This window comes from Parasteatoda tepidariorum, chromosome 8 (genome assembly GCF_043381705.1).
Source record: "Parasteatoda tepidariorum isolate YZ-2023 chromosome 8, CAS_Ptep_4.0, whole genome shotgun sequence".
Lineage (NCBI taxonomy): Eukaryota > Metazoa > Arthropoda > Arachnida > Araneae > Theridiidae > Parasteatoda > Parasteatoda tepidariorum.
In genome coordinates, this window is record NC_092211.1 from 91,549,163 (window position 1) to 91,571,702 (window position 22,540).

At 27.6% G+C, this 22,540-nt stretch overlaps 1 protein-coding gene across 2 annotated transcripts in view; it reads right to left on the reverse strand.

Annotated features, from left to right (window-relative positions):
• Window positions 1-19,032, reverse strand: part of LOC107446548 (polycomb group protein Psc) — a 76,702-nt gene extending 57,670 nt beyond the window's left edge. Inside the window, exons 1-2 of one of the 2 annotated variants that reach the window (XM_043047708.2) lie at window positions 18,917-19,026; window positions 11,435-11,579 (exon numbers count right to left, since the gene is read on the reverse strand). The gene's annotated coding sequence lies outside the window, so the exon portion shown is untranslated. Of the gene's footprint in view, window positions 1-11,434; window positions 11,580-18,916 lie in introns of both variants that reach the window. The other variant, XM_043047707.2, reaches the window with a different exon arrangement.
• Window positions 19,033-22,540: the final 3,508 nt, after the last annotated feature.

A 22,540-nucleotide genomic window follows, 5' to 3' on the forward strand; every position in this document is an offset into this window, starting at 1 on the left:
ATACATTATTATAGATATAATATAGACAGTATATATATATATATATATATATATATATATATATATCGCAGAAAGGGACTAACTCGAAAGGTTAGTCCCTTTCTGCGTTCAATTCGTAGTTACCCCCGGGCAAATATCTACATGTTTTTACTAAGAGAAAAAAAAGAAAATTGCAAGTTTCGACAGATCACAATACGGAAATATCCCCAGATGGCCATGCTCTGATGTCCTTATCAAGGTTTAATAAAAATTGTATTTGTTTTTAAAATTTTGGCTTTATTTTGCTATCATTGATAAATGTATTTGTGTACAAAACGTTGAAGGTTTATGTAATAGGTACTAAATGTATTAATCTAAGTATTATGTTGATATATTTGGTAAATATTAAAGCTGCCCTAATAATTAGCAGTTTTAATACCGATAGTGTGGAAATAAGTGTCCCTTTGAAAGAGATATGAATTCTGTAGCTATAAATTATGACTATTCATGAGTTTGCTGAGAGCAGAGAGAATAGCGATCTCTACATATTCTGATGGGAGGAGCTAAAGAAACCATTAAAATTATTATAAAGTAATTAACATTGTGGATTAATATAACTAACTGATACGTTATGTTAGATTTATTTGCAGTAATGTTGAAAAGATCTTACACATTTGTTATGTTAATACATTAATATTATGTTAAGTACAATATCAACTGCGAAAGAAAAGAAAAAAAATTTCACATGAAAATCGAATAAATTTTTATATTTTACAGTGGGACAATAAAACTTATCATTAAAGTAATTAAACTAAATACTGAGATTTATTTATAATACCCCTAGAAAGACTTTCCACGTTCGCGCTGCCACCGCCGATTATTGACTGATTATTCTTTTTTAAAATTGGTTTTCAAAATTCGAAATCATTTATATTTTTAAGATGAAATGTCTGGACTTTTAAAAATATATGAAACTGCTCCCGGAATGAAAAGTTACAAATACAATAATTTTATTTTAACTACTAGCTGAATACTCGTTATTTCCTAAGTTAAAATTCTTGATGGTCCCATTAAAAATTTTGACGGTTTATGTTGATTTCAGTGCTATTCATGATGGTCCAACAACATCCATTACTTGTTCATGGTTTTTAATGTGCCAACAAACTTCCATCATTCCACGATGGAAAATGCTACTTTTATACTATGATGGTTAACCATCAAAAGAAGTTTGACTCTCAATTCATGATGGTTCCAACTATACATTTCCAAGATGGTTCATTGGGAATTCTTGTTGGTTCTCAAGAATATACCATCAAAATAATTTGGTTTTTATGTTGAACCATCAGTCCTAATTCCTACATCGGTTACTTATGTTGGTTACCACCAAAAAATATAATGGCTCATGATGGAATTATTGATGGTTACCATCAAGATTATGTTGGTCCATCCATGGAAAAACCATCAAAAATTTTGACTTGGGTTGCAAAGGGTGAGGAAATATGAATAAAAAAATCAGTACTAAACACATCAAAAACGTTCACAATACTGTAAGACACAAATAATAAAGCAAAAATTTATTCCAATGTTTTTTTATTATTATTTGCTGCCCAACTCGGTATCTTTACATTATTAGATTAAGTAAAACACGTAGTTCATTCCATCAAATTAAAGATTAACTATATTCCGTATTACCTGACACAATGCTCGAGGTAATTCATGATATTTTAAAAATTTAGCACTCTCCGAGAGCCGGAAAGAATTAATCATAAAAATTTACATAATTGGCGCAGCTGTAATCAGCATCAAATTTACCAATAAAATACTTAGTATCTATAAAAGAGTCTGTTTGGTACCCAATAAAACTGCATCCATTGCCAGCAGTGCCTTTTACCAAAATTAAGCAGTATTTTTTATTAATAATAGTAAGCGGTTCCCCAGAAGGGCATTTTCTGATTTTTGATTCTCAGCTTATTTTTTAAATCAGTGTCTAATACATCATTACTAAGGCTGGCTTTTTTTTACTTTTATCCTCAACGAATTTGTACCATTTCTCCACTTATTTTGATTTTCATTATAAAATGTATTTCAATGACCGTTGATTTTAAATAAATTTAGTTTTACAGTAGCTCAAAAACATTATAATAAACACGTTGTTTCAGATAACCTTAGAAACATTCATTGGGTGACGTAGTCCGCTAACGAATAAAAAATAGTTAAGTAATACAAGAACGAGCAATAAATTAAAATTTTTAGATTAGAGCTATTAGCATCATTGGTGTTATCTTTTGAATATTTGACACATCGTTGACAGTTTACTTTAAAACAATGGCTTCCGTTAAACCGATGAGAAATTAAATGAATAAAAAAAGAGAAAAATTGAGCATTTTTTGTTTACATTTAGCATCATGTTGAATGTCATATTTTTCGAGCCATTCTTTGTTTTAATCTATGCCACGTGGCGGAATTGAGGTGACATTGTCGCAGAACGTTACCGAGTTTTTATAAAAGGATATTTTATTTGGAAAGGGAAAAATTTTGGTTATCCTTTTTGCATTATTTTCTGAAAAAAGAAATTCTTTTTTCCGGCAGAATTTTTTTTTTTAGAAATTCATTTCTTGCGCATCTGAGAAGAGGAGAGAAATAATCGCGGTTTTTCTATTCTCATTTTGGATTGAAAAAATAGTCCGTAATGACTGACTTCAGCTAGAATTTCAAATTAATAATATAAAATAAAAAATTCAGAAATCGCGAAAGTTTAAAAGATAGTTCGCTCTAGAAATGATGTTATTTCTTTCATTTTTTTTTTCCTTTAAAGAGTTCTCTTTCATTTTTTTTTCTTCTTTTCTCATTTGAGTATCTTATTCGCGTGATTTCGTCGTCGATCTTTATTTTGAAGTGACTGCACGGATTTTACGATTTTTAACTTATTAACAAATTTTAATTTAATATCTTTCAATTTATTTACGAAATTCAATTTTCGTAATGATTTACAAAATTCGAAAGGGGAAATAATGAGTTCATTTTTCCGACTACAAAATGCGAGAAAGCGCCTATAATATTAGAATTAAAATAATATTACTCTTACAATTAAACATTTTTATACGCTTTATTCTATACTTTCTTCTGTAAACTCAAAGTTACTTTAAATTAGTAATTGTTATTATTAAAAGTATCTTAAAAAAATGGGAAATTTGTCGCAGAAATCCTTAAAAAATTCTGCCACAGGGATTATATGCATCGATTATTAATGCGCATAACTGGTTCTGTACATAAATACACAGGTTTTAAGCTTTTTGTAGAGGTGTTGAGAATAAATGTTGTTGACTCAATAAAACTTTCTGGACCAATCAACCAAAACCAGCATTCGTCTTGGTTCGAAACACGCCCCCATAGCGTACATTCATTCAAATCAATAGCCAGTTACCATACTTGATTTGAATTTTCAAAAGACCGTTTCTCAACTACTGGGGGTTGTTAATTATATATAAACATATATTTTAGGGCAAACACAACAACTGTTTTACGCTCCGAAAATCTAATTTGATAATCAACATTATCTGAAAAGTCGCCAAAAAATGCGCTTCTACGTTTTTCTTTTCTCTTACTATTTTTTTAATTTTATTTATTTTTAGTAACACTGAAAAAAATGGACTTTCACGAAAATATTACATAAATTGAAAGAAAGGGTAAAAAAATTACTAAAAAAAAGTTGGTTTTGCTTGTACCTGGTCTATCGATAAGTACCCGACGTTGTTTTTATTTGCAGAATTAAAATAAAATTCAATAAAGGGACCGTTCAAACAATTCGTGAGTACCTCAACGGGACAGTTTACATGGTATACATTTTTGTTGACAAGGCTGGAGGATGGGTAGGAGCAATGTTTGCATATGATATTAAAACGACTTTATTTTCAAAATCATCTACAAATATAACAACAAAAAATTTCCAATTTGCAATTAATTAAAACAAAAAAAATATTGGAATTTTTTTTCTTCCAAAGACTTTCAGAGAGGTATACACACAAATGGAAAACGCAAAATATTTCGAAAGAATAATAAACACAAACTTTATAAAAATTTATGAAAACGTACATTTTGCATGTGCAAAGATAATTTTTTCTTGAATTTTATCCTAAAATTGAATTAGTACATTAAAGGCAAAATAAGAACCGTTGCGACTTTTTTAAGTAAGGATGAAAGGGTCTTTGTGATTTGCTTATTTTTGCTGACTCCAAAATTGTTTAAAACATGCTTAGGCAATATTTGTACGGCCCCGAAAGTTTAGAAAAGAGGCTGTGAAATTCACAAATAGTGATAACTTCTGATTTTATTTCCTTTTATTGTTAAATGAGCTAGTGTGTATGTATGTGTCTAAATAAAATAATGAAAAGTTATCAAGAATTGCAGAATTCGAAACCATATGCGATATAGTAATTTATAAATGTCATAAATGTCTTTGTACCATACTTAACCATATTTCACGCTTGACATAATTAGATAAACATATGTTCAAAAAAAAAAGAAGCACACATACATAACATTTTATTTTCATCTATGCCAACATTTGTGACAATAATAACGATAATGTGCGTACTTGCTTTATATGAAAGGTCTAAAGAAATAACACATTTGATACATACAATAATAATAAATATGATTGTTTAATGAGCATAAGACAAATTCTGACATCAATTCAATTTAAATTGGTGTCAGTAAAAATTTCGAGAAAAAATTTACAAGTGACAAGAATTAGCATTGAAGAGATGTAAAAAAAGTTCTCGTTTGTCAACTCTCGTATTGAATAAATCATCATCTTTTTTTTCTTCTTTTTTTTCTTCACCCGAATAAGGTCGATTTGTTAGGTGGACGTGCTTGGAATGTTTTTACGAAACCACGAAGGTCGAAGAGGAAACATCCTTGCTACCGATGTGACCTTGCATAAATTTTCACCTAACGGTGAGATGTCGCTGTCGGTCCAAGGAAAACAAGATGTATTGGTTCTGAATTCCGTAAGAGACTCACTTAGGCTTAAAATAAAATCGGTCGGTGAAATTTCACTTTTTAATATCCCGGGTAATAAGGTTAAATTTCTGATCTTTAAGGCCGTGATTCTAACGATTTTTGGCTGTTATTGCTATTGAATTCTCCATGGATTTTAAATCCGATATTTTTTGTACGATATTATTTATTACAATCTCGAAACGAAACAAGCATTTAAGTAATCCCTTTCTGAGAATTTGAGTGATTTCGTCGTCGATCTTTTTTTATTCGGCAATTACTATTACGGATTTCATGATTTTTAATCATTTTTTTTATTGTGATGATTATTTACAAAATGCGAAAAAGAACATAATTAGTGCGTCACCCCAACAAAATGCGAGAATATCAACCATAATATTAGAATAAAAAATTATATATGTTATTNTGTGTGTGTGTGTATATTATATATATTATTATATATATTATATATATTAAAAATTATAATTTATTTTTGAGAAATGTTTCACCAGCTAAAATGGAATTTCAGTTAAGATAAGGTGATACAATGGGTGGTCATTTCAATAGAAACTTCTTATTCATTAGTAGGTGTTTGGGATGAAGTTGAAAAATTAATCAAATCTTGCTGCCAGTTATACATTGAAGTAAACCCCTCTTTGACTTACTTCACTCACACATAATTTAATATGTAAAAAAGAGATAGAGTGATTTGTTTTTAAGTCAAGACTTGTGGTCCCCTCTTGATGCTCGATTAGCTTTCATAAGAAAAAGTTTTAAAAACCTAATACATTAGTGCAGTGTAAAGAGTGTCTTTTTTTTAAAGAAGAACAATTGCTTAATCCAGTGAATAATTTTGAGTGGGTCGCAAGTTGAGCGCGAAAAGGAATGATCTAAACTAATCGGAAAAAAAACAATGAATCTTAGAAACAATACATTTTAAAAAAATTCCCAACCATAATAGCGCATTAACTAGAAATTTCTCAAGTTTCGAAGATGAAAAAAAAAGAATTCTGAATGTGTTTGAAAGGAATACGCACAAGTCATGAAAGTTTTAGTAGAAACTAAAAGAGAATATCTAATTGTGATAAATGGATGAATTAAGCGGGTATAAAAAGCAGTCTTCAATTATATAATTTTTCGGAAGGGATTAAATAATATTTTAATTCCTACACGATACTTTTCACTAACATTGACTTATTTTAATGTAACTTTAAATGACATTTTTTTAAGATACTAAGACAAAAAGCTTTAATTATAATTACTTATTGATCATAAAACTGAGCTTATTTAATCAAAATGCTATACTATGCATTAAATACCATTAAAAAGTAAAATTTCGCAAAAATTCAGAATTTAAGATTGAATATTGCACTCCCCTTTTAATCGAATAACCCGCTTGATAGCATAAATTTGGCTGGAACCGATGGTATTCCTTTAAGCGGGGTTGACAGTATATGTAAACACAGCACTTTTGCTATTTTAAATTAGTAAAATATGTGTTTGTTTAAAAGTATCTTGCAGAAAGATATTAGTGCTAGAGAGTTTAGTCGCCAATAGCTCGAAAAAATTCCGCCACAGGGGGATTACCCTCATCCCCACCACGGTTGGGGAGCAAAAATAAGCTAATCACAAATCCCCTCCAATGCTTACGTAAGAATGTCGCATCTCCTCCCACCTGGTTTTTGCTTTAACTATGACTTTTACGGAAGTAATCTAATTTTAGGCTAAAATTCAAATAAAAGATGTTACTTTGCATAAAACAAAATTTGTGTTTTAATTCATTTTATAAAGCTTTAAGTGGAATATTCTTTCAAAAATCTTTTGCGTTCAGAACTCCTGACTTATATCGAATTTTTATATCGAATTTTTTTCTACTTTTATTCTGAACTAGCTGAATATACGTTCTTCGTACGGGGCAAAAAAGAATCAATGTTGAACAACACTACTACAAAATAGAACTTTTTGAATAATATTCATTTGTTGAAACTGAAACGAATGGGTTACTATGCACTCAGAGTAATGTAGCTGAATACACCAGGAACAATGTCCCCCCCAACTAGAATTATTCTTCGTTATTTTAGGGCCTTTTAGTAAAACTTTCGCTCAAAAACAAATATAGCTCTTTCAGCACATTGAATTTCAACCATGTAGATTCATTTCTGCGAGGTATTTTCTACTGCAAATTTAACAGTTTAAATTTTTTCATTTCATCGTACTCCTTGTATTTTCTTTTACGCGTTTTCGTCTTGTCAAGTATCTAAGTCATACATTTTTAGTTCAAAGAAGCAAACGTTAGTAGAATGCTTTTTATTTTTAATCGTTCATGAAATGCTTTTCATTCATCCACTCAAGTTCAAAAACATTTTTTTAAACTTGACACTTGATGTTAATACAGTTTTTTCAAATATTAATTCATTCATTCAATTTAATTCATTCATTTTAATATATTTAAGATATTTAGCAGGATATAAATTTAGGAATAAAAACCGAAGCCTGCATAACACTGGAAAATAATTTCTTTTCCAGATTCTTTTTTCATTCTGGGTTCGAGTCAAGGATGGAACATGTGAATAAATTAGTTATAATTAGATTTAATAAAAAGTAAGTAAAATAAAATTGTTGACCTAAGTAAGAATTGTATTGCTTGTTTACATTGATCATAAGCAGTTAAAAAAGGATAGGATATTAAGAGGAGTGAAAAGTGCGAATCGTGAGCGGCAGATCCATTTATCCCAAGAGAGAGAGGCGAGAATTGAAGAGAGAGAGTGGCGGGAGTGAAGAGGGACTTCGGGGGCTAATTTTAGGCGGGATGAACAAGCTGGCAGACGACACCCTGACGCCGCTCTCCTACGGGACATTAACCGTAAAAGGATCATTCAGTTTTACCGATAGTCGATATGGGAAATTATAAATATTTATAACGCGTTGACTGAAATCATTTTGATTGATAAATAAGCTGTGATGTGTAGTTGAAACGTACTTGTGTTATACTCACAAATTCAGTATTATTATTTATTTACCTATTTCTGTATTTATACTTATATATTATGCATTTTTATCATTATCTATGTATTCGTTTTTATATTTATGTTATTACTTTTATTTATTTTTCAAACTTCATCACACATGATAATAGTTACTCGGGTAATGCGCCCATATATTAATTCTTACTTTTACTTCTAGGCTACAAGGACCAGAAGGTTTCCACCTCAACGATCCTCACCACAAGATGAAGGGGTAAAGGGCCACCCCGGCCAACCTGCGACTCAGTTTTACACGAGAATACGTTACTTTTATGAATAGTCTAAAAGTTCGGATAAAAAATAACAGTCATTAAGAAAATTTATTTTCCTCCAAAAATTCTTCAAAAAAAAATCTTTTTAAAGGGGAGAAATATTTTTTAAAAAAAAATCTTTACAATTAGGGTTGTGTGCGGAAATATTTCATCGATAATTAAAAGTTACGTTCCACAGAGGTCAAAATTAGGTCATTAATAAAATGTAAAAAAAAAGTATTTAAAGCATCGCAACATTTGTTGCATACGCTTCGTGTGATGGAACTATTGAAAAAAAAACATAAAAATATTCTTAAAAAATGAAGTTTTTGAATTATTGTAAAGGGGAAAAAAGCGATTAAATAAACAGAAATTTTTATCATGCGTAATATAAATAAATATAAATTTTTATCAAGAGCCCCACAGATTCAATATCTTATACAATTTTTTTAAAATTTATTAATTTATTAATTAAACAACAATTATGTTACAACATAAAATGTAGAATTAAACAAAATACCTTTATTTTCAGCCGTAAGCTGCAACTAAAATTTACCGAGGAAATAATATTTTCGGGGTTGATTCGGTGAATATTTTAATAAAGTATACAAATTACAGACATCTCTAAATTAGGAGTGGAACGATCGGCTGCAGAGCATTGCTTCATGTGTTTCGCAATAAAAACATAAAATCAAAACAGCGCTTTTTATTATTAGAGAGCTTATGATTAAGTTAATTTCACAAAACATTTAAATGGCGTGTATCTTAAAACTATGTGAACTTAAAATGCAACCTACGCGTTAAACATGCGTTATTTCACAAAAACTGATTTATTTCCTTATTTAATAGTACATTATTTATTAGTTGACAAAAAAATTAATATTATTATTACAATATTATTACTTAAAAAAATTACGTAAGTGATATAACGTAATTTTTTGTAAGAAGTTGTCCGTAAGGGACACTCCAACAACTACGCAAGCACCTAAAGGGGTTTAAAAAGTTCGCGATTTGCTTACTTTTGCTGGTAGGGGAGAAGAGGGGTTTGCTAAACTCTTCCAAAAGACATTAAAATCACATGTTCCAAGTTTTTTTAAAATATGCACACAAAAAAAGAGTGAAATAATTACAATAGTTTTATTTTTTTCTAAAATAATTGCAATACCTAATAATAGGAGAAATTTTAAATCTGAAGAATAAGTTCAATATTGGGAGAAGAAAATGTTGAAAAACTTAATAAAATAAATTGAAACATAAATTTTGTTTATTACAAAATTACATTGTTTACTTGAATTTAATATAAAAATTAGATAGTTACAATAAAAAAATAAGTAACAAGTTTTTTTTAAGCATGTAAAGGGGTTCATGATTTGCATATTTCAGCAAACAAGGGGGAGGGGGGAGAGTCCAAAATTGTCAAAAGTATGCTCCCCGTAGCAGGATCGTGGCGACATTGTCGCAGAACAATACAGAGTTCTTGCAGAAATTTTTTTTATTTGGAAAGCAAAAAAGTTAGTTTTTTTTTTTTATCTCCAGAAGTTTTCGAAATGTTTTTTTTTTTCTTCTGCAGAACTCCCCCCCCCTTTCTGCAGATTTATTTTCAAAAAATGCCTTTCTTGCATATCGGAGGTGGAAGAAGAATATATATCTATATATATAGATATAGATATATTCCTGTAAAAAAAAAAAAACTTTTCTTTGAAAATAAAAACAATTCCGCAATGACTGCCTATAGCTAGAATTTCAGATTGGTATTATAAAATGTAATTTCCAAATCGCAAAAATTTAAAAAAAGTTAAATATACAAATATATTTTTTAGAACAGGAGAATATATATTAGAAGTATTCTTTTGCATGAACATTAAAAAAAAGTCCTGCTTTTATGATTTAAGAAAAATTATATACTGCTCTATTCTATACAGGAAAGCTTCAATTTTTTTTTTTTTTTTAAGCAGAAAGAGCTTCTGTTACTTTAAATTAGTAACATATATATTTGTTACTATTAAAAATGTCTTTCAGAAAGGTATTAATAAAATTAAGAAGAAATTAATAAAGAGGGTATTAATAAAGAGAGAAGAAAGCTCGAAAAAATTCTGCCATAAGGAGTATGCTTACGTAATAGTTTAACATCTTCCAACACATTTGCAATGATGCTAAATGAAATGATAAAAGAAAATACGTCATCAGCGGAAGAAAGTGCCGTAGATAAGTTTTTATCGATCAGTGATACTTTTATTACAAGATATCAGCTGGACGTAAAAATTTCATCAAGGAATCGCTTGATGGGAACAGCTGATATATATATTTTTCCCCGCTTTGACACAGCTGTGAAAATAGAAATTTTTTGACGTGTCTTCAGTGTTTTTTTTTTTTTTTTTTTTTTTTTTTTTTTTTTTTTTTTTTTTTTTTTAAAACTTGCACGGCGATTTCGTGGTGGTAGGTGGAAAAAGGCACTATTTTTTTGTTCGTTATTAAAATTAGGCCATTATTTAATCGATAATTGTGTTGTAGAATGTATAAAAAAAATTTGTCCTACTCAAAAAACAAACAATCTACATTGAACAATTAGCAGTATCTCATATGATTGAATACTTTGAAATTCCGATGGGTGAGCTTTTAGACGAAAGCACCTCACATAAACTTAAGACATTGTTAAGAAAATCGCTCAGAAAAGTTTCTAAATAACATTGAAGATTTGTTTACGTAAGAGTGATAAACTCATCTCTCTCAACAGGGCAATACTTATAATAAATTATTAAAAGATCCCAAGACAAGAATCGCTTCATTATAGAAAGAAAAACGCAATATTTATATTTTTTGTGTACATTTTGTATGAAAGAATGTAATAATCACATAAAACATTTATTCCAATAAATGGGATAATTACTGAAATAATAATTTTCTTAAAAAGTAATCCTAGGAAAGCAGATTTAATTTTATTTATATATTTTTCTTCTCTTTTACTATCTCTTTTTTCTCCCTGTTCTACTTTTTTTCTTCTTCTTTTTTGTTATACTTATAGTAACGTCATAATCAGTTTTTGATAATATATGTTCAATAGTTACATATCAGCATTAAATGGAAAAAATATTAATAAAATATTACTTCTTAAAGTAATATTTATGATTCATTAGACATATTTTGGTAAAGAAATGTTGCCATTTTAAAAAGTAAAATTCTAACCTTATATTCTTAATCAGCGTCTTTGGAAGCAGAAAGGAATACATTTATTGGAGGAATATAGCTTTTAAATGTTTCAAACATTTGTCTTTATTGAAATTTCTTGATCTTTAATACTTTTTTTTTCTTCTTGAAAAAATAATATTTCCTTGAAGGAAGAAACAACATAATACATATTGACATTAATTACTTTAAAATGATAATATAAGGCTAAATAAAATAAGTGGTTAATATATTTAAACTGTAATTAGAACTGTAATTAGTTTGAGTTTTGGCGAGCTTTTTCCATTTATGCATTAAGAGTTTCGAGTTCTAATAAAACATAATAATTTTAAAATGTTTATAGTATTTAACTAATTTAAACACTTTATTATATGACTAATTTAAAACCTTAGTGAAAGAATGTACGCGTTCAGAGAACATCTTCTCACTAGCCTCTCACAAAAAATCAGAAAAAAATCTTCAATCGGTTACAATATAATTTTAATTTTTCATTCTTAAAAAAAATCATCTATCGGTTACAATTTAATCTCATTTTTCACTCATAAAAAAAAAAAAAAAAATCATTAATCGGTTACAATATAGTCTCATTTTTCATTCTTAAAGGATGAAAAAATAAATAAAAATTCTCTGGTTAATGTTTCTGATGTGAATGGACCGTCAAGTAACTCAATAAAAGGGAGAACAAGAAATTCAGACAAAANAAAAAATCATCAATCGGTTACAATATAGTCTCATTTTTCATTCTTAAAGGAGAAAAAATAAATAAAAATTCTCTGGTTAATGTTTCTGATGTGAATGGACCGTCAAGTAACTCAATAAAAGGGAGAACAAGAAATTCAGACAAAAACGCATCGATGCGTGATGCACGCCAGAAAGAAACGCCGACGCTTTTACATCGTAAACTCGTTAACAATTCTACTTTCAAAAAATAAGGAAATAGTAACTGAAAATATAGATATACCAAATTTTAAACCAAATAATAATTTTTAACAATTATTTGATTTTTTTATTGACTGCTAGATTAATATATCTATTTTTAAGGCATTTTTATTTTTTTACTTCATATCGGAAAATTTGTTTTTTACTTTCAAACTCATTTTCAATTGCATTTCTATTTTTTAGTGACATAGATACATTATAAAGAATAATTTTTATCTAAGGATAATTATTCTTTTTTTTCAAAATATTACTACGTACAGAAATGTATCCTGAAGAGAATCTTTCCCATTAAAATATTTTTGTTAATTTCCAATTCTATTATTGCGTTTATATATATGTAATAATTTATGATCTTATTTGAAGAAAACACAAGAAGAGGCACAAGTTGGTTTCTTTTAAGTTTTATTCAGCATTTTATGATAAATTCTTAAGGAAAAGGGTTTCTTGTCAGGGCCACTCGGGCCGTAGATTTGCTAGCAGTTTACACCATGAAAAAGCCATGCATTTTGAAAAGGGTTGAAAGAATATCCTAAACTTAATCAAACGTCATTCAAACGGAAAAATTTAGAGACATGACGTTGTTCAGATGACAGGGAATTTTCGGGATTTTCTTAATGAGTATTTTTCTAAGAATTATTACCCATTAACTTCAGAAAATAATCTTTTAATTGGCATCCCTGACTTTTTGAAAGAACGATTTCTACGTCTTAAAATTAATAAGAGAAATCTATTACACATATATANTATATATATATACAGAAAGAGAGAGAGAATATTATTTTTGTTCAAAGAGGGTGGATTGCATTTCGTATCGAGTTTATCAAAGGAATTTTATAAAGTTTAATAAATTTTCTTAAATATTAAAGTTATTCATTCGCTATAAAATTAAGACAATTTTATTTTTCTCAGTAGATCAAATATAAGTTTAAAATTAAAGGAATTTAAAGGCATAGATTTCTCTCGATATTTGCACCGTGGAATCCTATTTTTCCGTATAAATAAAACAAATACTGTTTAAAAGATGCTTCTTCTTAATATAATAATATCTCATTTTGTTTTAATTTCTAAATTAGATTCCTAAACTTAAAGAAAAGGCCTTTTCAATATTACGCAAGCATGTTTTTGATAATTTCGTACTCTCCCTTCTCACCTAAAATAAACAAATCGCAAAATGCTAAACGTAAGAATGTAGCAATACTCCTCCTTGTTTAGAGCTTTTATTGTAGTCATCTAATTTTGGGATTAAATTCCAAGTAAAGGAAGTAATTTTCGATGAAATAAAAATTTACGTTTTCAATCATTTATAAAAATTGCAGTAATTTATTCATTAAAATCCCTTTGTGTTTTCCTTTTGAGCTCAACCTCTTAACCTCTTCAAAGAATTTTTTTCCAACTCTTTTTTTTTTTCTTCTTGAATATAATTTCAAAAATGTAAAAGTTTTTTTTTTTTTTTGTATTAAAAAAAATGACAAATATTTTAATATCTTACGTAAGCATTGCCAGCATATAATATACCTTTTATTCCTCGTAAGATCATTGCGTAATGTAAGAACGATCTTAAAAAAACTTTTCAATTTCTTTTAAACTTTGAATCATTCATTGATTTTGATTTAGTCCATGTTGGTAAATGTTCTACAATTTCTCTTTAAAAGAAATCTGATATTTCAAAAGAAGGCGGAAAAAACCTCACTTTCACCTAAACAACTCGAATAATTTTCAGAACAGAGAAAAAACATGAATTCAGAAAAAACAATAATAAACTATCAAGTTTTAAAGATCATATTTTCCTAAAATGTCACATTGCAAAAAAATTAAGACAGAAATATGAAATTTAATTCTCTCTCCATAACAGTAGCTAATAGTGCTATAATTTGGTGGTAATGGGATGTTTTGAAGAGAATAAATTTCATCATTAGTAGTTCTTTATAGTTTATCTAATGACCTTAATTTACTTAATACCAGTTTACGTCATACATTTTTAATTATTTTTTCTATTATATTGTTTATATTTATTTATTTATTATATTTATTTATTATATTTTTTTATATTTATCTATTTATTTTTGTTTCTCTGTTTTTTATCTCTTTCATTGCGAAATTTGGTGCATAATTCTTACAATTTCCGTACGAATAATCGAAAGAAATTGCGTGTGCTGTTGGTTCTAGCGTGTATATAGCCCTTAAAAATAAAATCTCAATCAAATTAAAACAGCCATTTTATTTTGTAGCACTGAGGAAGAACGGAATTTCACAGTTCACTTGTTGCATTACAAAAGACATTTCTTAAAATCTTAATTTCTCTTTCATTGTTATGGTGAAAAAATTTCCCAAAATATGCTTATTTTTTCTGTTGCTAGATTGTTTTCCCTGAAATAAAATTTTAGGTTTCTACCGCGGCTTCCTCTTAAATAATACGAGATGGTTTATACTTGAGGCAAAAATTAGTATCAATACTTTATTTCATTATTTCGTACTTAAAAAAAAAAAATGCTTTAAAGAGGAGAAAATAATGAGATCTTTTAAGCCGAACCAGTTTTTAAATGGCGCATTTCCAAAAATGGCTAAAGCTAATTTTAAGAGGTTTCTAAAAAAAATATCTATGTATTTCTTCCTATATTTTACAGAATGCTTGGAAAGTTCCAAATGAAAATTCACTGACTTTACACCAAAATTTGACACTTAAAATTTTTAAAACCACTTTTTCACAATATTTTTTTTCAAATTAATAATCAGCAAAATATTGAAATGAACACAAAGATTTAAACTGAACTTAGTAAGTATATTCTTAAACAACATTAGGCATTTTTCTTACTTTTTCACTAAATAAGGAAATTTAAAAATACAGTCGGACTTCTATTTATCAAACTTTTATTTTGCAAATTTGGATGGAATTATTTTTTGGATGAACTAAGAACATTTCGGAAATATTTTCGTATATGAAATAACTTCCAAACAGCGAAGTGAATTTTCTATTTAACGAACTTTTCTTCAAGATCCAGTTTCCCTATTTCCCAAAATATTTCAGAAAATTTTAAACTTGTTAACGCACTTTATGGAGGAAATACCTTGAATAGATTTTCGCAGCCACTTAACTTTTAGAGAAAGCGGTAACACCACTTTCAATTTTGATTTGCATTTCATATAGGAATCCATGCCAAACATCAATTTACAGTAAAGCACAACAGAAATTACTAAAGCGTGGAACTATGATGTTACAGATCGTACTATTCGTAACAGTTTTGTTAAAGCTGGATTCTTAGTCAGCGAAGAGAGAATTTGGAAAGTGCGGAGGACGAGGATGACATTCCTTTAGAAGAACTTTAAAAAAATGTGAGTTAAGAGAGAACCACGAAATTAATGATTATGTACTGATTAATGACTTTCTTTTAAATGATTCTGCAACCGCAGAAACATTAACTGAGTCCGATATTTTTGACAGTGTAAAAATAAAAACAATACTGAAATAAATAGTGAGGAAGACGAAGAAGATGAAGAAATCACCAAACCTTCATATGATGAAATGTTAAAATCATTTGAAATAAATTGATAGTAGATAATAGTTTACAAGATAAATGTGTATCAATTACTATTTTAAATATGTTAGTGTATACGTATTTAAAACCTGTTTTGCGTTGTATAAGTATTTCAAATGGTGATTTTCTATTTAACGAATTTTCCATATAACGAGCTTTTTATCGGGATTTACCGGCTTCTTTAAATTGAGGTCTGACTGTATTTGAATAGTCTGTTTTGTTTTCTATTAATTATTTTCTGGTTTTTATTACTTACATTTATAAATATTATTACCCCAAACTCTACTAGATTTCAAAAAAAAAAAAAAAAATGGTTATGAAAAATTGAGAACTTCTAGGTAAATATTTAAAATTACTTTAAAGAGAATTGCTATCGTTTAGTTATTTATTTATTTATTTATTGGAAATTAAAACTTCTTCAACTTGGAAGTTAAAAATTTCGATAAGATTTAAAAGAAATTAGATATTTACTGCTTTTATCAGAAATTAAACTTTTTAAGTTATCTAGATCACTTGAAACTCTGTTTTTAATATTAAAAGCCAAGAAAAGCCTGAAACACTAACATTATATAAATGTTCATATTTTTTTAAGGAGAATTATTAAAATTGGTATTATTCATTTATTTTAATACTTAAAAGCTAAGGATCTCAAACATTTAAGTATTTTATTTTATTAAAATTAATTATAATAATAATATATTTAAGAGAGAGGGAAGATATTTCTTTCTTTCATAAAGCTTTTGTCATCTAATTTTCCTTTTTTTTGATTAAGAAAAAAAAGAGTCCTTTATTTATTTAGTTAGGTAATTTCAATTTTAGAATCTTCCATTTAAAGCGTAATATATAATAACGTAAATAGTTTTGATACCTTTAAATTTCGAATGGATTTTATCATTAATAATTGTAATATATATAAAAGATTATTATTTGAAATTAAGCATTGAATAATATTTCTTTCAATATTTCTTTTCAAAAGATTTTGGATTTGGCTAAAAAGTTTCAAACATATGACGAAATAAGTCTGAATATGTTCAAATATTTGACCATGCTTGTTACTTAACTACGGGAGCCATATTCTTTTTCAATTGCTCCACTATCTTAAGGGTCAAAAATCTACATCGATCAGCAAAATGTTACCTTTATTTAAAAGTACGTTTCTGCACTAATTTCATAATTAAAAAATGGCGTCTGCACAAATTAAATAGCTTATTTAGGAAAATCTTATTAAAGTTTCAGGAAATATTTTTTCTCAGAAGAAAGTTATAATTGAATCTTCACAATTACTTTTTAATAAAGATTTGCGTTTATATTTCTGTGACTAATAACTTAATCAACAAAACTATAAATAATAAATTTCTTTCAGTCATAAAAGTCAGAAAAAAATATAAAAAGGAATATATTAATTTCAATATATGCTAGCTAAATTGGATAACTTAACGAAATAATCTAAATCCTTCAAATAAAATCTTGATCAATAATAATGAAAGCCTATTTGCGCATTCTCGAATATGCATGAAAAAAAAAAGACCACAAGATGAAAAAGTCTAGATTTAGAGGTCGTTTGAAAATCTTTGTTAATAACCAAAAGGACGAGATATATATGGATATTTAAGATACATAGAACTTTTATCAAAAATTAACTTAAAATTGATTTTTAAATCTTTCAGCTAAGATGAAAAGAAAAAAAATGGCAAATATAATTAAAAAAATATTACAGAACTAGAAAATATTGCTTTTAAATTTAAATTAATTTTTTTTCTAAAAAAAATAAATATACATAAAGGAAATAAAATTAAAACCTTAAGTCCTAAAAATATATTTAGAGATAAGTTATTGACATTATTACTTAAAAATCGATTAATTATTCGAATCCCAAACTAGTTAGAAATTTATAAGGCATTTAGACAGGTATCAAATTTTTAGCATAAATCTCGAGGAAACAAAATTTAAAAAAGTGAAAAATCTTGTATCAACTTAATTTAGTTTTAAAAAATCAGAAAATAATATTAATTAATTTTCTTTTTTGAAAATGCGTAGCCCCTTTACGAACGAAATATAAATCTTAAATATCCCATCATATATTTATTTTTTTAAACATGACATTAAAAAACTAAGGAATGAGAATAAATGTTTCAAAATCTTAATAATAATAATTCATCATGCTATAATCATTTTTGATATTCAGAATAAAAAATAACTGCAAAATGTAAGGCGATTAACAGTTTGACCTTTTACATGCGCAGCGCGACTCACCTGTGCATTTGCGCATTCCAATACTTTGCGACTTTTGCGAAGTCCCGAATTCAAGTTCGTAATTTAAAAAATATAATAGTATACGTCAAAATAAAATTATATTTAGAAAGCTAAAACATTAAGGTAGACGTCCATAATATTTGTTTTTCTATAATTACTTAATATCTTTATAAAAATCTCGACTTAAAATAAGGTCACATGATCTACCATGGAACGAGTATTCCGAAACCAGAACTAGATTATCTTTAAAAATCGAAATAAAAAATACAAATGAGTTCGAAAGCAATCGAACCATATGGACGTAAAGATAATATTCATAAGAATGTATTTGAAAAGGTGTAATGTACTATCTTTAAGAGATTAAAACAGAATTAACATGAAAAGTTCGAAAGTTGATGACGCACTTGAGCAGCGATCCTAGGAATTCCTTTAATCTGGCCGCGGCGTAAAATACATTTAAGAATACAATAAAATAATAAATATCTACAAAAATTCAGAATTAAACTGCTAAAAAACGTTTAATTTGACGACGAGAAGGCTCAGCGATCAACAATGAGAGCCGAGCAGTGAAATATAATATTTTTTAACGGATAACATCATCCATCTAGTAAAGGACATCGCCGCCATGTTGATTTTCTTCTCCGAATTCGATTCTGCGAGTGTGTTCAAAAAGTAACGATTTCAAGCACTTGATGACCTTTTAAAAGCAATCAAATATTCTATACAGTGACTAGAAGTTTCAAAGTTTGCTACTTACCTAAATTGCAGTTTTAGAACAGTTGAAAAATATCGAAATTTGCAGACTTTTGAACGTCAGCTGGCTGTTTGTTGACTATGTTCGGCGCCTTCGTGGAGAGTAGGTTGCGGCGTCTAATACGAACTGAATCATCATTGGTTGAAAGCAGTCATGTGATAAAGTACCCGGATTGCTTTTGTCTGGGCCGCGTTAGCAAATGGTGGAAGTTTCCACATTTAAAGATTTGGCAAAGCGCGCATATATACTGCATAAGTCTTTAAATGTTATGTAAATAGGTACTTTTTTATTCAATTTCAATAAAAACATTCTTACAACTTGAAATTATTTTGATTCTAGGAATAATTAGAATTCATTTGAGCCAAGAATTAAGTTAAAGAAGGATTTGAATGAACAGCGGTTCCCGACAAATTCTACCGTTTAACTCCAATTTCTCTTAAAATATTACCTCAAAAACTAGTTCATTTATTCGCATTGTAGCTTTAAAAACAAAGAAAACACTGTAAATCTCAATATTTTGTTTGAAAGTAACAAATAATCTTCGGAAAATTGCTGACAATTTTTCTGTTCCCGAGAACTGTTCTTATGTTGAAGTTTCAAGAATCCTCCCGAAAATTAATTGAAAATTAATTCAGCTTTAGAATTTAATATTAGAATTATTACAAATGAACAATATTTCATAAAAATTTTAAAAATTTCAATTTATTTATTAATTTTTCCACTCTTGGGAATTTTTAACTTTGACGGAAATAAAAATAGCGAAAACATAAAGAATCGGTAAATATGTATCAATATATAAAGGTGATTGTATTCTTGTTTATAATTGCCTATTGTAATCTTTAAAAAAAACTTCTTTTTTTTTTAACAAATATAAAGAATATTACCCATACATTTTAAAAAAGTAGAGGAATAATTCTTAAAAAGGGAAAGATCGTTAAGTTGTTCTGAACTCCTCATTATTTATTTTTAATTCTTTAAAGTTTCCTAATAGTATTCGTTTCCTAATAGTAATTATGTATGCAATGAAGATGGTAAGCGAATTTCGATAGAAAGAAAAAAAGAAAGAAAAGGAGAAAAAAACTCCGCTTTTCTAAAAATGCTACAAAAAAATTTTAAAAATGTAGGAAACAAAACCGTTTAAAAAAGGAAGATAAAATCTTGTTATTTTCACAATACTCTTATTTTGCTTGACTGTTAATAGCTGATTCATCTTATTGTTTCAGTCATGCGTTCATATTCTGAACGTGATGAAAGTATTCAAATTATACGAAGGAAATGGCAAGAATCAATATTCATTTATTTTTATTTTATTTAACAAGAAATAATTATTTTAATTTTTTTTCACTTCTGTAAATTATTAATAGACTTGGAGAACATTCAATTAAAATATGTATTGCAAAAAAATTCACAATTATAATTTACATTAATAGCAACATATTTTAATATGTTTTTTATACCTCGCACCCGAAAAAATATAATTTCGACTTTTCTTGTTCAACAAGAAAGAGAACCTGAAACTTATTTCAAGAGTTTAAAAATATCACGCCAACGTTCACATTCAAAAATTGAAAAGATTAAATGATTTTTGATGAAACGAAAGTATATCAATAATGCTTTTGAAGCATATGTATTAATGATAGTATGCATAAACGATTTTATGCTTGGTGAAAGTCATTTCAGTTAGCATGAAGTAAAAAAGTGCAGAATTTGGCTGGATGATCATAAAATCGGAATGTACCCTTAACTTTTATCAATTATTAGTAGTTTTGAAGTACTTCTATATAAAGTCATACTAAAAAAAAAAGAAGAAAGAGAAAAAAAAAAACGTTTGCAAATTTTTATTTACATTTTCAGCAATAATCCTTAACATCTTCATGGAAATAAAATAAATTAAGACGCACAAAAATATATATTTATCTTATTAGTAAAAATTTTTCGTACACACGAAGCAGAACTTGAAATCTATTTAAATAATTAAACAAATAACGCCAAAGTTATCATCTTTATGTACTACAATAAGTATGAAATGATACGGAAGTGTGCTTACAGGCGCATTTAGCATAAATAACCTTGTTTAGAAGAAAGACTTTTATTTCACTCTGAAATAATAATGAAATAACCCGAAACCTTTCATTTTCGTATACTTTAGTTTTGAATTACTTTAATACGATACTGCATAAGTTGAAATCACTATACATTTATAGGAAACATTAATTGGCATTGTCATTAAAGTGTAACATGATAAAGAAAACAAAATTAATTGAAAAAAAAAAAGAATCTTGCTAAAGTTAATGCCTTTATGTAATAGTTTTTAGGAAGTTAAATATAAAATGATTCGAAATTGTACAGAATGAAATATTTTTATGAATGATAAATACGAGATTGAAACGATAAAAACATTAAATCAATTTAAATATCAAAAATGAAAAAAAAAATCCTGCCAAATCAGCATTTATATACTTTATATTTTTGAAGTATTAACTGAATATGGATTGAATTGAAACTTTGTAATGAGACATTTGTATTGTTTTTATTAACGATAAATATAAAATCAAAATACGGATGGAAACGATTTTCATTTCATGCAAAATTTAACAATTATTTAGCTCGAAATAAAGAGTTTTGAAACTAGCGTGATAATAGTAAATCACGTTAATCACTTTATTTTCGAAAAATTTAGTTTTGATGTACTTTAATTGGGAAATATCTGCAATATATATAAAAATGAATGTCTGTGTGTGGGTGTGTCCTTATAGGCTCCTAAACCAACCAACCGAAAGCTATTAAACTTGGCATACGGATTGTTCAAAGCACGAGAAAGGTCCCTGTCGACATCAGAACATTCTACGACAAACTGTTCAAGCTGGATGAGCAAAAACCAAAATGGAATTTTCTGATTGGTTAAGCGTTAGTCATTGTTTTAAATTTAACGATTCAATTTTTTATATGATTTAAAGATAGCATCAAGGATAATTGCTAACTTATAGCTCTATTTGAGCAAAAAGTAGTTTATATTCTTTTAAATATGTTTCTAAAACATTACTTATTTAAAACCAACGGTAATAGAATAGAAAAAAAAATATTTATGCATTCAAAAACAAAATTATTGGAAGAGTGGTACTAATTCGCTTAGGAGAAACATAAAAAATCAACGCCAATGAGGGCTTAATTACGCAAAATGATCCTTCATTAATAAAGGTAATATATGCATATTGAGGTAAAAGAAATAAGCTATGTACTAGAAAGCAAAAGTTAAGGAGTAAAGGTATTTATTTGTCTATAAGAACCGTAAGAAATCGTCATACTATTATTGACGATAATAATGCTTAATTAATGTTGGGAATATGAATTAACTTTGTTTTTTTTTTTTTCATTACCCGGACGAAGAACGGGTATTCTGCTTGTACAAAAATAAAAGTTTATCATCATTTAGCTCATTTTGCATTGCTTTGGTAATACTTTTAAATGTTTTATTAGTAAACCAAATTAAAACAAAAATCATAAAAATAACTTTCCTAATTCATGAATTTTAAATTTACTTAGTGTAAAACAGTAAGCAACATTAATTCCTTGTAAATAATTAAAAAATTCAGCCGAGCACATCATGCTATAGTTTCTAAGTAGACA